The sequence below is a fragment of the Carettochelys insculpta genome, chromosome 12, assembly GCF_033958435.1.
Source record: "Carettochelys insculpta isolate YL-2023 chromosome 12, ASM3395843v1, whole genome shotgun sequence".
NCBI lineage: Eukaryota > Metazoa > Chordata > Testudines > Carettochelyidae > Carettochelys > Carettochelys insculpta.
Window position 1 is genome coordinate 29,238,675 of NC_134148.1, and position 15,032 is coordinate 29,253,706.

Sequence of the window (15,032 nt, forward strand, 5' to 3'; positions counted from 1 at the left end):
ACACACAAGCCTGGGTTGATGCAGTGCTCCTTCCTAAGAAGGGATTATGTCTCCTCTTTGAGCAGTGTAACGTTGCAATGACCCCTACTCGGGGCTATGGCTAACAAAAACCAAAAGTACCCCAAAGGAAAATAAAGTCTAACATACACTTTTAGATTAGAGGTGAGAAAGAGGATATAATTTCATTGCAGATCAACTTTTGCAATAGCTCCATAATGTTTATAGTATTCTGTCTCATACACAGAAATACCTACTGGCTGTACCTGGGCAAAGTGTGCAACAATGCATGTATAAAACTACAGTGTAAATAGATATCTGAATTAAACATACACATGCATGCACACGCCACTTACTTTAATCTGCCCTCCAAATGTGTCAGAAGAACTGGCATTGATTTTGTCCATAACAAGAGTCCTCCATTTCTCCTTGAATAAGTACATTTCTAGTCAGAAGACCAACTTCTGCCCTCATATCAATGCCATCTACAATTTCCCCAATATGAAGATAAAGTGGGCTGCTTGTGGGGGGGGGGGGAACAAAAAAAAAAAAAAAACAGCTAAATTTACTATTTTCAATCATTACACAGTTCTAAACACAATCTTAATACAGATTCAATTAGTCATGTTACTTATGTTTTTTTGTGTGTTTCACAATTGTGAAGGGTCTGATTCTGCAAATACTGAAGACTTCTGTTGACATCAATGAGCCAACAGCCACCCTCGGAGCCAGCCCTTGCTCAGCCAAACACAAATGAGTAGTCTCATTGCCTTCAGTGGGAAACACTGTTGTGTGTAAACAGCAAACTTTTAGGTATGCAAGAACTAGGCAGTTTTGCAAATGTCAGCTAAAGAGAAATTAAAAAGCAAAAATTAAATTTGCATAGTAATAACCAAAGAATATATTTCATACCATCGATCTTCACTTGATTACTTTTACATTCAGGGCAAGGAAGGAGATTAAATTCTTCAGCTCGATGCATGGAGTAGTCAGTACCAGCAATGACTATCCTGTCACCAGGTAACCAACTTGTAACCTCATCCACTAAGTTAAGAATTATGCCTTTGGATGCTTCCACTTTAAATCCATTGTGAGGTACTCCTGTTGGGGTGGGGGACAAAAGCCAATCTGTTGTTCTTTACTGCTGTGTTTTAGGGCATGTTAGATAATGGCACAGTATCTATTCCATCAGTTTTAAAATTAAACAATTGAAGTTTTCCTATCCTTTAGAAAGCATAGAAGATATCCCCAATTGTTATTTCATGACACTACTGTTGCTCTGATCTCCATGCATCTGACCAAGTTCCAGAACACAATATAAAATAGTTCAGATTATAATGGCAGAAAAAAAGTCACATACTATACCTTTTATCCCTCCACTGAAAGCAATGACTCTAAAATTGATTCCTTCATAGGTCTGAAAATCTCTTCCTGCTATTGCTAGCCCAGTTGTTCCACTCTCTTGATACTGCTTTTTACCTTCAGTTGTTGAAAAATGACCACCTTCAAGGATCCCCACCAGAGCCCAGGGCTGCCTGAGTAAGATAAAGAAGAGCCTGATCATACTGACAGAAATGCATCCTTGGTACCCTATTACCTTGAAAGAGCCTTTGTCCCTAATGTAGAAAATATTCTTAACATCAAACAAGCCTGGACTCTGTAGTAGTCTCCCAGACAGCTCCCTTAAGGACTGTTTTGCTTAACGTTTTATACATTAATATCTTGAAAAATAATTATTTTTCCTATTTGCACTAGTTTGCTTGCTTTGTTCTTATTCGTGCACTCTGCCCACCATTTATATATAGCTTAGCCATCGCACTTGTAAAAAAGCAATGTTGGCTCCAACATGCTGGGGAGTTAGTTACAACCCGGAGCTGACAGCTGTCAGCTGCTCAGAAAGACGCCCGGGAGCTGTCCATGGTGGCGCTACAGGTTTCCAGCAAGTAATTTCAGAGACCTTCCTGCCACGGATCCTACAATAAAGGCTCGGCCTTGGGACACCCAGCCAGCAGTGCCGACAGACACGGCGGTAGTGTACTTTGGCAACACCTGAGCGGCGCATGGCAGACGCTAGCTAAGGGGTGGGGACACCGGACTAGAGCGGTCACACCCCAGCTGGGGCTGTGATCCCACGGTGCGCTGGCTGGGCGCCGGCTACTCCCCAAACCAGGCTGCAGCCGGTTAAGTGCCCCGTGCCCTGAGGGCAGGGCCGGGAGGTGTTCCCCGGCGCAGGACTCCCGCCGCTCCCCCGCCCGGCCCGGAGACCGATCCCCGCCGGACTCACCTGTAGCCCAGGCGCAGGATGTACTTGCTACCCAGCCGCTCCTGCAGGAGTCGCCGCGTCTCCAGCGTCAAGCGCCGCGCGGCCGAATCTCCGTCTGCAGCCGCCACCACCCGGCCCGGGGCCTGCGTGGCCAGAAAGTCCCGCAGCCGCCTGCTCTCCGCCGCCAGGAGGTGCGTGTCGAAGCGAGCGGCGGCCACCACCCGGACGGCGCCCGCGTCGACGATGCGGAGGTTGAGGCCGCGGCTGCCCCAGCGCTTCTCCGAGCGGTAGGAGCCGTAGGGAGCGCCGCCCGCGGGCAGGCTTTGGTCCAGCAGAATCCAGGAGCGCCGCTTCCGGCCGTGCAGCTCCAGGGTCCCCCGCCCCGGCCCACCCCCAGGAACTTCGCCCCGTAGCTCTCCACCTCCGGCCCCTCGGTGGCCTTGCCGTACAGCGACATGGTGGCCCGGGAGCCGTAGGGGCAGCGCGGGGAGCCGATGTGCAGCGCCCCACCGTCCCGGATGAGGATGTAGCGGGCCCGTAAGGCGATGTGCTGCCCCCGGTCCGCGAACACCAGCGCCCCTGCAAGAGAAGCGGGAGAGTCACCGGCCGCTCTGCTGCGGAGTCGCCGCCACTCCCCGTCCTGGGGCGCTGGCCGTCCCCCAAGTCTTTAGGGCCGCCGGCCGCAGCAGCGGCACGTGGGGCGCTGGGGGCGGACAGGACCAGTGCACATCTCCGCGGCCGGGTACGGCTGAGCCTGGGGACCCAGGGTTCCTGTCCCTCGGGGAGAGGAGCCCCGGCCCTGCGGTTACCCGAGGTCGAGGGACCGCCTCCCCCAGAGAGCGGGCGCGGCGGAGGGGTCCCTACCTCCGTCCTGAATGCGCAGCGAATGGGAAGTCGCGGAGCTCTCCAGCCTCAGAGCCGCCCCGCGGCCGATGAGCGCAGAGCGGCTGGCGTTGTGCCAGGGAGTCAGGTGCGGAACCGGCTCGCCGCACGGACCTGCAACACAGAGGGGTCAGGGCAGCCCGCCGCACTCCGCCCGCGGCCCGGCTCCCGGCTGGCCAAGCCCGGCTGATACCCACCTGTTGCGCTGGAGCTGCAGCACCGCCACTCTCGCAGGGAGCCCGGCTTGCCGAGGGGCCAGGCCCGGGTGGATGGCGGAGCTGCCCGAGACGCGCTTGGGGCTCCTCGGTCGCTTTCGGACTCGTGCGTTCCGGCAGAGCCGCTCTTCCATCGGCCACAGCGGCCGGTCCCGGAGCCCAGCCCGGGTTCTGGGCAGCGCTTCGCCGGGCGAGGCCGGAGCAGCGGCCGACACCTGCTGCGCCGGCGGGAGGCGGCACGAGGCGATGGTGGAAGCAGAGACACACCGAGACGTTTCCTTCAAAGCACTTTATTCCCCCTCATCCTCCGCCCCACGCGGCCCTCGGGCAGCGCTCCCCTCCCGGCAGACACATGGGCTCCGGTGTCTGCAGGGGGTAAAGCGCCTCTCCCCTCCTCACGGCCACACGCCGCGGGGCAGAGCCGCCAGAGGAACAACGTGCTCCAAGCTCTTACCTAGCCCGCCTGCAACCGCGCCCCCGCAGCCTCTCGCGGCTCTACGGAGCGGCCAGTCCACCCCTCGCAGGCGCAGGCTGTGCCCGAGGAGCGCTGCCCGGGCAGGACACGGAGAGCCAGCGGGCGCTAAGGCGAAGCCAGCTTACACGTCTGCCACCGGACTACAGCTGCTCCACTGCGCTGCGGCTCCCCCGCCTTCCCTATTTATAGCTCATCTCCCGGCCTGTGGCGCGGCTCGCGCTGTTTACAGTCGCTGGCTCCGCCCACCCCCGTGACGCCGCGCGCGCGGCCCCCTTAGTGGCTGGCGCCCAGCGGCGCCGACTTCCCGCCGCCTTTGCCCTCCCCCCCACGTCCTGCGCACGTGGCTGGACCGCTCAGGTGGCTGGAAGGAAGTCCCTGAAGCGGCGAGTGGGGGAGAGGGGCAGATCCCCGGCTCACCTCAGCGTGTGGGGCCCTCGGCTGCCTCGCCCACAGCGCAGAGGCCAGGCAGCTTGGACTGGCTCTGCTGCTTGCAACGTGCGGTCTTCACCCACCTTCACCTCACGGAGGGGCATTGGCTGCCTCCTCCGCGCTCCGAGCCCCACCAGCACGGACACTGGCAGAGGAGGGGGGCAAGGAAGCTATTGCCCGGCTCGCAGGCGGGGACGCTTCGGGCTACACATGCTTAAGGAGCGAGCTCTGTTCCCCAGGCTACTGCACAAAGGTGGCAGGCACAGTTGGTGGAAATGGGCACCTGCCTGGGAGAAAATGTAGCTGGTCTCAGCGGAATTTAGAGATTAAGTGACTGAGGTTATCTGTTCTGTTGGACCAATTACTCACCCTCCAAGAAACTTCGGACCCTGCAAAGCTCTGTTCCTTTGTCAGTGATTCTTGTGTAATCCCTCTTTTAACTCAGCCTCGCCCTTTTCTCTGCGATGTGTGCCCCTCCCTTGGCTGTTTGTTTGAAGAAGGCTGGTGGGGAGAGCTGAGAAGAATGCATGAAAATTGCAGGAGGTAGGATACCACTACTCTGAGCCTGAGACACCCAGGGAGAGTTCAGCCGTCCCACAGCAGTCACAGGAATGCTTTAGAAAGCACCTCCAAGGGGTATTCCCGCAAATCTTGGGTCTGATCCAGTGGGCTTTGGATCAAGTCTCTTGCTCTTACGTGGCCTGCTCCTGCTCCCAGTGACTGCAGTAGTCTTTCCCGTTAGCTAGGTGGGCTAGTTCAGGTTCCAGCTCTCTTCTGAATGGAAGCTATCAGTATTTCTTGTACTGTTACATGAAGCATGAAGAGAGCAGAGATCCTGCCAGGCAACAGGTAAATATCAAAGGACAGATTTGCAGCTGCAGTGTTGATTCCTTCCCTCATCAAATCCTACACTAATCATTTAAAAAAAAAAACCAAAACCTCAACTCAGAGGAGAGGAACAGCTAGAAGTGAAGAAGCAAACATGTTCAGTCACAGGTTCCACACAAAGCCTCTCCTCCCTGCCCTAAGTGCTGCTGATCACAAGCAGCAATGGAGGGGAGAGACATTCATGTGCCATCATCAGGTCATACTGTTTCAATCTATTGCCTTTGAATTTTATTCTGGAGCAATATTTCTTCTGCAGGAGGGATCAAGACCAATTGAATTGTTTGTGGATCTCTGGAGTCTGACTTCACCTGTTGTAGATGTGCAGGATGTCAGGTACAAGAGAACTAGGACTTATTTTCCATTGGCATTTATCAAATGCCCATTGTATCCCCTGATTATCTTACTCACCTCCAACTAAAATGTTCACTTGGGGAAGGAGGGAAGAGAAAGAAGGGTAATAGACTTGAGAAAAATAATGGGTTGAATAATTATGCTCAGGCTTTATGTGTTATTCTACTACAGCCATACTGGAACTAAATATATTAAATAAATAAGGCCCTGGCCTATATTTTTCTTGTCCCTATGCAATAATCATTACTTGGGCCAAATTTCCACTGATTTCATTGGGACTTTGGCTGCAGGAAGAACTGCATGCTCAGTCTTAACATCATTTTCTGTTTGCTGGGAGAGATCTCTAGATTGTTTAATTAATTTATTATTCCAAAATTTCTCCCTCTCTCTCTCTGTGTTGACAGCAGCACAGCTATCATGGTTTGATTCTTTCCTGAGAAAAAGGCTGCTGCGAGATAAGCAATATAGAGGCAATTTTCTCCCAGTATTGAGAAGTTCCTAGCTTGCATGTGGGCAATTCTGTGGAACAAATTAGACTAGAAACATCTCTGTGCTCTTCTGAGAATTCACTTCTGGAACAGTAAAGAAAATGAGCTGAGACCCATTACAGACTGAGAGCTGACACTGAAAAGGTGAAATGGTGCTAATTTAACCCTTGACAACTCTCATTTTCAAGATTAATTTTCTTTTCCAAATAAACACCAGATTAAAGATTATGCAATACTCCTCAACAACAAGATGCCTTCTCAACACACAAACATTTCCAGCCCTCCCACCGTCCTCACATTTTCACACAGGAAGACACGACGTCCTGTCTCATCAGCCCTTCCTAGCAAGAGCGCCTCATTTTAAATTACTATTATTCATTTTTGTAAGGCAATCAGTAGTAATCCATCCTGGAAAAAACAATTGGATCATGCCACTCTTTTGTAATGGATCTCCTGACAAGGAAATGTTTAACATTTGAGTCCCCAACATATTGCAATAAATGTAATATTTGGCATTAATTGGGTTGACTGGGAGCTAGTGAGGTCTCATATAAAGGTACTAAGAAAAATAGCTGATTCATGACAGAAATGTTGACTAATAGTTTGTTCCCACCATGCCCCTGGCAGCAGGGACAAAATTCACACAGGAATGAAGGGATGGTACTTCCTGTGTAAGCACTTTCCTCCCTGGTAAACTCCCTCTGTGAATGATATCCTATTTCCTTAATACTGCTCAGAGAGTGGAAGGAAAAAAAAAGGTCAGTTTTCACTAAGTAGTTCCCATGGAATAGTTTGAACAAAAGTAACGTGAGACAGTCCCTGTATCTACAAATGTCACCCAGTCCTACTTTTAATCAAAACTGGATGCTCAGGACTGTTTTCAAATGCACATAATACATATAAACTACATATGAACACATATTCAATGATATAAATGCATTGGGCAATATGTGTATGTATCTGTGCATACACACATATAGACAGAGAAAATTAGTGTTTTGATCTCCATGTTGTTTTGAGATTCTTTTTTAATGTCTCTTAATTACACCGATGTAAAATCAGAAGCTACAGAAAATCCCATAATCTGGGTTACCAGGTAGGGGCAGTAATTGAGATTTGTCCACATCTGGTTTTAAATTCTACCAACAGGGGTCACCCTTGCACATGATTAACATACTCCGTTCCTAATACCTTACAGATGATCTCTCAAGAGTCCTTTTCATGAACAATATTGAGTAAATTTCATTCCTGGATTTGCACTGAATTAGCTGCATGCCAAGATCACTTAAACCAATATGCTTGCTATGACTTTTGGTTTAGGCTGGAACAGGTCAAAGCAGGAATCCATTTCACATGAATTCATACATAATGTGACACTTAGCCCTGAAAATGGATAACACGAGACTCCTACTTACACACCACCATTAAAATTCAACATATTTTCAATAAATACAAAACTTGCCTCTTTCCATCTGCAAATGTTCCTGCATATTCTGTGCTGATATTTTTTCTTGGCAAAAGTTAAATTATTTGTGTCTCTCGTAGGCCAACATTCAGTTCAATGTTGAGAAAAATTAGAATACATCAAAGTATTTCAATTTGTTCTAATGGCTTAAAAACTGTAATACAACCACGTCAGCCAGACATGCTTTGTATAATACACAACAAATTACTGTTTATTTGTATTAAAGTAGCACTCTAAGATCCCCATGAGAACTGGAGTGTGGGTTTTTTTTGGACACTGTACAGCCATAAAATTCTTTTTGATGTCTCTTGATTTACAGAGGTAGTTTTCTAACAGAATGGTACTCAACCTTTCCAGGCAATGGTACCTGATGAAAACCTGTCACCCAGTGACTTCTACATCCTGCATCTAGAGTCTTTATAGCATCTCTTATCATTGTTCCCTCTAGTTCTTTCCATCCATGGGCAGAATACATTTTGTTATGTGCACTGAGCCATGTGCACATGTGCACCACCAGTAGAATTACATGCTGCTGGCTGTAGGTGTTCTGCTGATCAACTGGGTGGAACCTGACTCTCTCCTGGGTGGCCATCCAAGTGCTCTTCTTACAGGGAACACTGTGTCTTATTGTACAGCCAGCAAACTTCCCTCTCTCCTACCTATCTTGATAGAATCCCTTCTGACTAGGTTTTGAGCACATCATCTCCCAAAAACGTCAATCTGGCAATTCAGATGATCAGCACTTAGCAGATGCTTCACAATGCACTTCACAACTTCGGGCATTTATTGATGAACACTGGGTGGAGGCTTTGCAGGGCTCCTAAAACCCTCTGTTACTGGATTCTGCATGATCCTTTTGCTTGTAGCAAACTCGTAGCACAGCAGGCCAGACTGCAGGAGCCTGGTTTAGAACAGCCCTTGCTCCACTGTGGATCATAGATCATAAAAGGAAATGAGAAGCGAGCAGCAGTGCCAGAACAGAGGCAGAGCTCCAAGCCTTTCATTAAGGCTTTCATTAAGGATTTTATAACCCAGGCCATTAATCCCACTGAAGCCAGTGAAGTTAAGGCTGGGCCTTAGGGATGGGAGGGAATTGAAAGAGGGCAGGAAGATGGGCACTTAAGTACTAATCAATGGCAAAAGCTGGAACTGCTGACCCTTAAAAGCCACCATTCTAACATGCATCCATAAGCTCACAGGTGAAACAATTAAATATTTGTCACACCAGGATAGTAAACACAGAGGCAAGCCAAAAATGTTAAGAACACAGGAAACAGGCATTCTCCTTATATACCTACTGCTTTCTTTCACCTCAGAGTTAAACAACATTCTCCTTGTTTTAAGCATTTGCTTCTTGAGCAGTAAGAAGGCCTTGGATTGCTGAGTTTCAGCCTACTCCCATGTCCCCAAGGTGCTTAAGCACCTGGTATAACACCAGTGGCTTCAGTTTGGATGGCAGCTGCTTGAGAGGGTTGAGTTGAATTTTGGGAACTGACTTGCTTAGCACAGTTATGAAACTGAAATATACTCCAAGCAAGTTTAGGTCCAAAGGCATCGGTAAACACACCTCTGTAAAGCTTAAGAAGCATGTTGCATGATAACTGCTCTTCTTTTGCTTTTTGGGTCAGGTTCTGATTTGTTACCAACCTTCTTTCCTCGTGACTTACAAGAGCTTTACTTTTAAGAAGGCTAGAGAGCTTATATGATCCAGGAGTCCCTGGGAGAATTTTCTTACCATGAAATAATCCTTCATGATCCGTATCCCACAAAGAACTCTTGGGATTCAGGCTATTTTCTGAAATAATCATAAATACAGTAAAAATCTATTAAGCATAACCAGGGAAGAACATATTTCCTCCTAGCACATTTATAAATGTATGCATTTAAGAATGTTTTACTCTATTACTGAATATATTTTGGCTTACTGCACCAAAAATGTATTTTGGAAGGCTTACTGTACGTTTCAGTAAGACAAATTAATAGAATACAAAGATGATGTGTTCTAGCTATTGGTGCTTTACTGTCTGGTCACAGACTGTAATGTAAGGACCCATTTTGTGTATTTTTTGTCTAAACTAGTATCTTACTCAACTGTTGTTATAATCCGTTATACCTGTTACTGCATGTAGAGTAAACTCTTTCATATCCAGCATTCTATCATCCAGAACTCTCAAATAACCAGTATTTAAACCATAATTCAATTTTAGTTAGGTTTTCCATAAGTATACTATAGTGAAGGTAAATACAAATAAATATAGCAAATACAGTATAAGTTTATGGCGTACAACACTACTGATGTTGGTAAATAAAGTACTTTGCCTACATTTTTGTTTGTTTCTTAATATCTTGTTTTTCTTTCGTGTTATGCATGGCTAGGATTCCTCTCTATTGTCCAGAATATTTGAATATCCAGAAGACTTCTGGTCCCAGGGCTGCCAGATATGAAAGAGTTTACTGTAGTATGATTACTATAACATATGTCAACTTTCTGAAGATTGGCTGAGTTATATTTAATGTTGCTACCCATCTATTCAGCAAAGAGCTGTGCTAAGTAACCCCTACTACAGCATAGCAGCAATATAACTTTTATTAGGTTACAACAGAAATGTATAATTATCTCAGAATTATTATGGCATAATAGTAAATAACAATACTTTCCATTTCTAGAGCATCTTTCATCTGCAGATCTCAGTGCACTTACAAACTTTGTTAAATTAATGGTCACTACTCCCGGGAGACAGAGATAACTAATATACCCATTTTATAAATGGGTAAACTGAAGCAGGGGAAGGTTTGCCAAAAATAACATGATAAACTCAGTCACAGAGCCAGGAACAGAACTCAGTTGGGACTAATTATCCTATTAACTGTGTGCACAGCTCACTTCTGAAACCAAACAGCTGGACAGTTAATTTCCAGTAAACCTGAATCCCAGCTCACTGTGCAGTATGGCCTTGATCCCAAACTCACAGTAGTCATTGGAGGGCCTATTAACTTCAATGGGCTTTGGATCAAAACCTATGGGATGCTACTTAAACATGTTGCATTTCACAGCATGCATCATACTTTGTGAATGAAATATGTTTCTGGTTTGGAATTTTTACAGTGGAAACCCAAAAAGCATTGGTAGAAAATGTTAGTCATTTTCCCCCTATGGAAATTCAAGATATTTGCTAGCTATATGTACTACTAATAAACAATGTTTTGTTTTAAACAACACAGATACACATATTTGGTAACCTTACCAGATGAACCTAGCACTGAACCTTGTTGTGCGTCCTAAGCATCTGAGTTAAAGTATTTATGATTGTGATATCTTTATGTTATCATTATTAACAGTAATCACCTGAAAGATCAACTAAAGAGCCTGTTAGGGGCCTGCTTGTAAATCAAAAAGGGAAAAATGACCAAGAGTGTTTGCTGTTTCCAAGCAAGAGTGATTCAGGACAGGAAGGAAAGGGGAGGAGGCTTCAGATGTATTAAGGGGCAGAGCTGTGCAATGGAAACATCTCCCACAGGCCCTATGTGTATGTGCTTGAATTCAGCTAGTGCTTACAGATTTGGATAGGGGAAGGGGAGAAATGCAACTCAAACTCTGAAGAGGATGAAGAATATAAATGTAAGTGAATGTTTACAAGACAAACACCAAATAACAGCCCTACATCTATTGTTTCTTTTCCCAGGAACTACAGTATGTGTTAAGGAAGCATTGGCTCAAACCATGGAATTTTGATGTCAATGCAGATTTTGGACACCCAGTGTCACTGAACTGAGGCAAAAAGTGTGGATTTGGCGAAACCCAGAAATTCCTACATCAACTACATCATGCATTACAAGGGCTGCTTCCCTTTCTTTGGTGCTCTTAAATTATCTCAGACAGGACGATTAACATTCCCTCACCTCTCACCCCTTCCTTCTATCCTATTTGATTTGTCAGTTTTTATTGCAATTTTTTTCTTTTTGGTCCTCTGTACTTATATATGTCAGTCTGTATTGGAAATGAAATTGATCTGAAGACGTGGGTCTGTCCCATGAAAGCTCATCACCGAATAAATTATTTTGTTAGTCTTTAAAGTGCTACATTTCTGCTTTGTTTTGTTGGAGTACAGACTAATAGGGCTACCTCTCTGTTACTATTCAAAAGCTCAGAGCATGTAATTTACGTTATGGCAAAAGGGACTGAACTCTGGGTTCTAGTGTTTAAAACGCCCAAGGATTCAGCACTCTTGCACGCCTGGGCTTGCTGCTTGAAAGTCAGGTAAAGAAAGCAGCCTTGCTGTTAGCACAGCCTGTTGGAAAGCTCCACACAGCCCACTGCCTTGGTCACCTGAGCTGCCAAGGACTGGTCCTCCTGTCACTGGAACCAACATCTCAGCTATACCACCTGACTCCATCAGGCATGTGCAAAGTGGTAGGCATGACACTTCGTAAGCGGTGGCGGGGGTGGGGCGTGCAATACAATCTGCTGCTGGGTCAGGCTCACCCATCTCACAGAAAATGTTGAACTATGTTACCGTTTTTATGTCGGCCTATTCACATTAATGCACCAGTTAATAAAGTGTTTACATTATGTACTTACTTTCTGGCACCTGCCGAATGGGGTTTATTTTTCATATGAACATAATAGAAACTTCTGTTGCTTTGGATGGGTTGGAGGTGGGGGGAATGAAAACTGGGGCCCAGGGTAAAAAGCTTGCTCGTGCCTGGGCTACATCATCCCACCCGGGGCGCAGTGCGTGAGGGGAGACACCGGCAACGTGTTACTAACTGTTCAAAGGTGTCGCTTGAGACCCTGGCCAGCGAGACAGAAGCAGCAGCAGGTGAGCGAGTGCCGGGCTGCAGAGAAACGCCCAGGGCTGGCTTGCTTCTCCGGGCGGGGCTGCAGGGAAGGGGATCTCGCACCCATGGCGCAGCAGCCGCAGAGCTCTGGGTTCGGCCAGCGAGAGGCGCTGCTGCATGAAGCACCCTGGAGGCCGGGGCACGGGACTTTAACCCTGCAAGGAAGACAGATGGGGCGTTTCTTGGCGCGGCGCCCCGCTCCCCAGGCGGGAACTGGGCGGGGCTCAAGCCCGGCTGCGCTGGCGAGCGCGTCCCGAGAGGGGGCAGCCGAGAGCTCCAACCAGCGCCAACGCGTCACCTCGGCTGCTGGTGAAGGAGCCCGGCTGAGCGGGGCAAGGCCCGAGCCTCCTGGCGGGAGGCTGCTGAGCGCGCGGCGGCCCCTCCACGCAGGGCAGGGCGCCTGGCCGGATCACGCACGGAGCCCCCTGCTGTCTGATGTGCAGCTGCGCTCAGCTCCCCCTTCCCGGCGATGTCCAGGGGGCAGCAGCCCGGCTCCTTCCAGCGGCTGCGCCCCGGCCTGGGAGCGCAGGGAGCCGGGGCGAGTTAAGTGCCCGCCGGCTTCCCGGCCCCCTGCTCTTCCTGCGCTCTGCAGCGGCGTGGCCGCCTCTTACCTGGCTCCCCGGGACTCCTTCCACCCCCAGCCGCCTTCCCTGCCACCGCGTCCGGGCAGCCACTGCAAACCGCCCCCCCCCCCCCCCACGCCTGCTGCAGCGCGGCGCGCAGCAAGGATGTGCCACCAGGCGAGGCTGGTCCCGGCGGTCCTAGTCCCATCCCCCCAAAAGTCTTTGGGAGCAGCAGAGTTGCCCAGCGGCGTGGGACCGCCCCTAGCTCAGCGACTAGGTAGATCAAAAGCGAAGATGGCCCCAGCTAGTACGTTCTAAGCTACGGCTGTCAGGAAGGGGCTGGACGCAGCGGGAGAAGGGAGGATGCTCCTGTGAAATCCAAAACGAAGGAGTTAGGTTCGCGCCGAGTGAGGCAAACTTCTACCATCCCTCTCCGGGCCAGTGAGACACCTACCTGCACGTCCAGCAGAGGACGTGCAAAGGGGGCTGATGCAATCGTTTTCAGAAGGCAATTCTTAGCTGCACTCCACAGTCACAGTGGAATTTGTCAACCCTGATATTCCCAAACAAACCAGCAGTCCTATAGCCCTTTAAAGACTAACAAAATAATTTACTCGGCGTTGAGCTAACAGGGCTGCACCCCTGGGTCTTGTTATTCCAGTTGATTTGTGTGAATACAGATGTTACACTAGAAAACATTCTAGGAAGTTTTGAGCCAGTTACGCTTCCCCCAGTAATTAGGTTCCGACTGAAATTTAGGAGACAAACATTTTTACACATAGACAATACAGTGTAGAACATTCAAAATGAAATCGATACAAAATCTTCAAAGATTGGCGGGTGCATCTAATGCAGCAGTTCCCAACCTTTTCCAGACGGGCTCATTATGACAATTCAGGAAGTTGGAACCCAAGGCAGTTCCAGAACCGAGGGGACAGGCGAGGGAAAGAGCAGAGCCATAACTAGCTAATTTTGCACCTGAGGCAAGAATATAAAATTGCATCCCCTCGTGCTTATATATTCATAGTTAATTTGTTGAAAAAATAATAGAACACTATGTTCATTATAGTCAATTATTTTATTATTATAGTTGATCTGAGTTGTGGGAGAAAAACCCTCATCCTGAAACTGCTCTCCTCCCCCCCGCCCCCGCTCCCTTAGCTTAAACCCCACACTCAGGGGCTGGAGGCACTGGTAGAATCACATTCAAGGGCTGGGGGAAGCGGGGAGAGAACCTAAAAAATAAAAAGTGACAAATCAGCTACATAGAATAGAAAGTGGTGCAAAAGGAGGGATGGGAAGAAGGGGGTTGAAAATTACTTACTGCAAGAGTCTCTTAAGTGGCTTGTCTGGTGTGATTAGGAATATCAAAGGTGGAGAACAGGTCTTTGTAATGCATAATTGCTTCCCCATTGACAGAGATAGGTGCTAGATGTGGCAGCGTTAAAGAGCGTCAGATGGCTCCTTTAAGAGTCACATGCAGCTCCAAGCTGCTGGCACTGTTAAATCTAATCACAACACGTTTGGGTCTCGATCCACAGGTAGGGAATCCCTGATCTAATGTCATCTGAAAATGGAATTAGGGTTTTTTTAGAGGATTAATGAGTCAACACCCAATATAGGATTGCCTCCAATTTAGATGAAGGGCCTGGAAAAATTCCCGCAGAATGTAATTTAGATGCACAAACACATGTGCTCTATGCCAGCTTTCTGCCCCAAAATTCTACTATGCAATCAAAGATATCATGGTTCTTCCATGTGAAAAATAGAAGCTGCACCCACATTTAAGAAAAAAATATTTTGTTAGGCAACATTACCTCCTAAAACACCAACTAAGTACTCCAACATAGTTTACAAAAATTAATTTTTGGAGATGTCTTAATATCTTTAAAACATTCTTACACTATGGTAAGGGGATATCTCAATTAAAAGAGCTAAATTACATTACAAATATTAGGAGCTGGTGGGAAGATGTTAGTTTTTGTCATCTGGAGTTTAGCAGAAGTCCCCATTCATAATATTTTTTGCAAACCCACAGCATTTTAAATAATAGTTTAAAGCCATCCTTCTCCTTCCCCCAGTATCACTTAATTACTTTTCCTGATTAAAAAAATGCCCTCTACTGATATAATTTTCTTTCAATATAGGGTGTTCTGGATTTGCTCTTTTATAAGTTA

General features: G+C 47.6%; 1 long non-coding RNA gene and 1 pseudogene across 1 annotated transcript; both read right to left on the reverse strand.

Annotated features, from left to right (window-relative positions):
* Positions 1-4,014, reverse strand: part of LOC142019866 (cell surface hyaluronidase CEMIP2-like) — a 69,223-nt pseudogene extending 65,209 nt beyond the window's left edge.
* A 3,143-nt stretch (positions 4,015-7,157) lies between these two features.
* On the reverse strand, positions 7,158-12,422 carry LOC142019514 (uncharacterized). The gene is made up of 3 exons (XR_012647101.1): positions 12,033-12,422; positions 9,189-9,248; positions 7,158-8,379 (listed from the first exon to the last, which is right to left on the reverse strand). It is a non-coding gene; the product is annotated as an uncharacterized LOC142019514 (long non-coding RNA).
* Between the last annotated feature and the right edge of the window lie 2,610 nt (positions 12,423-15,032).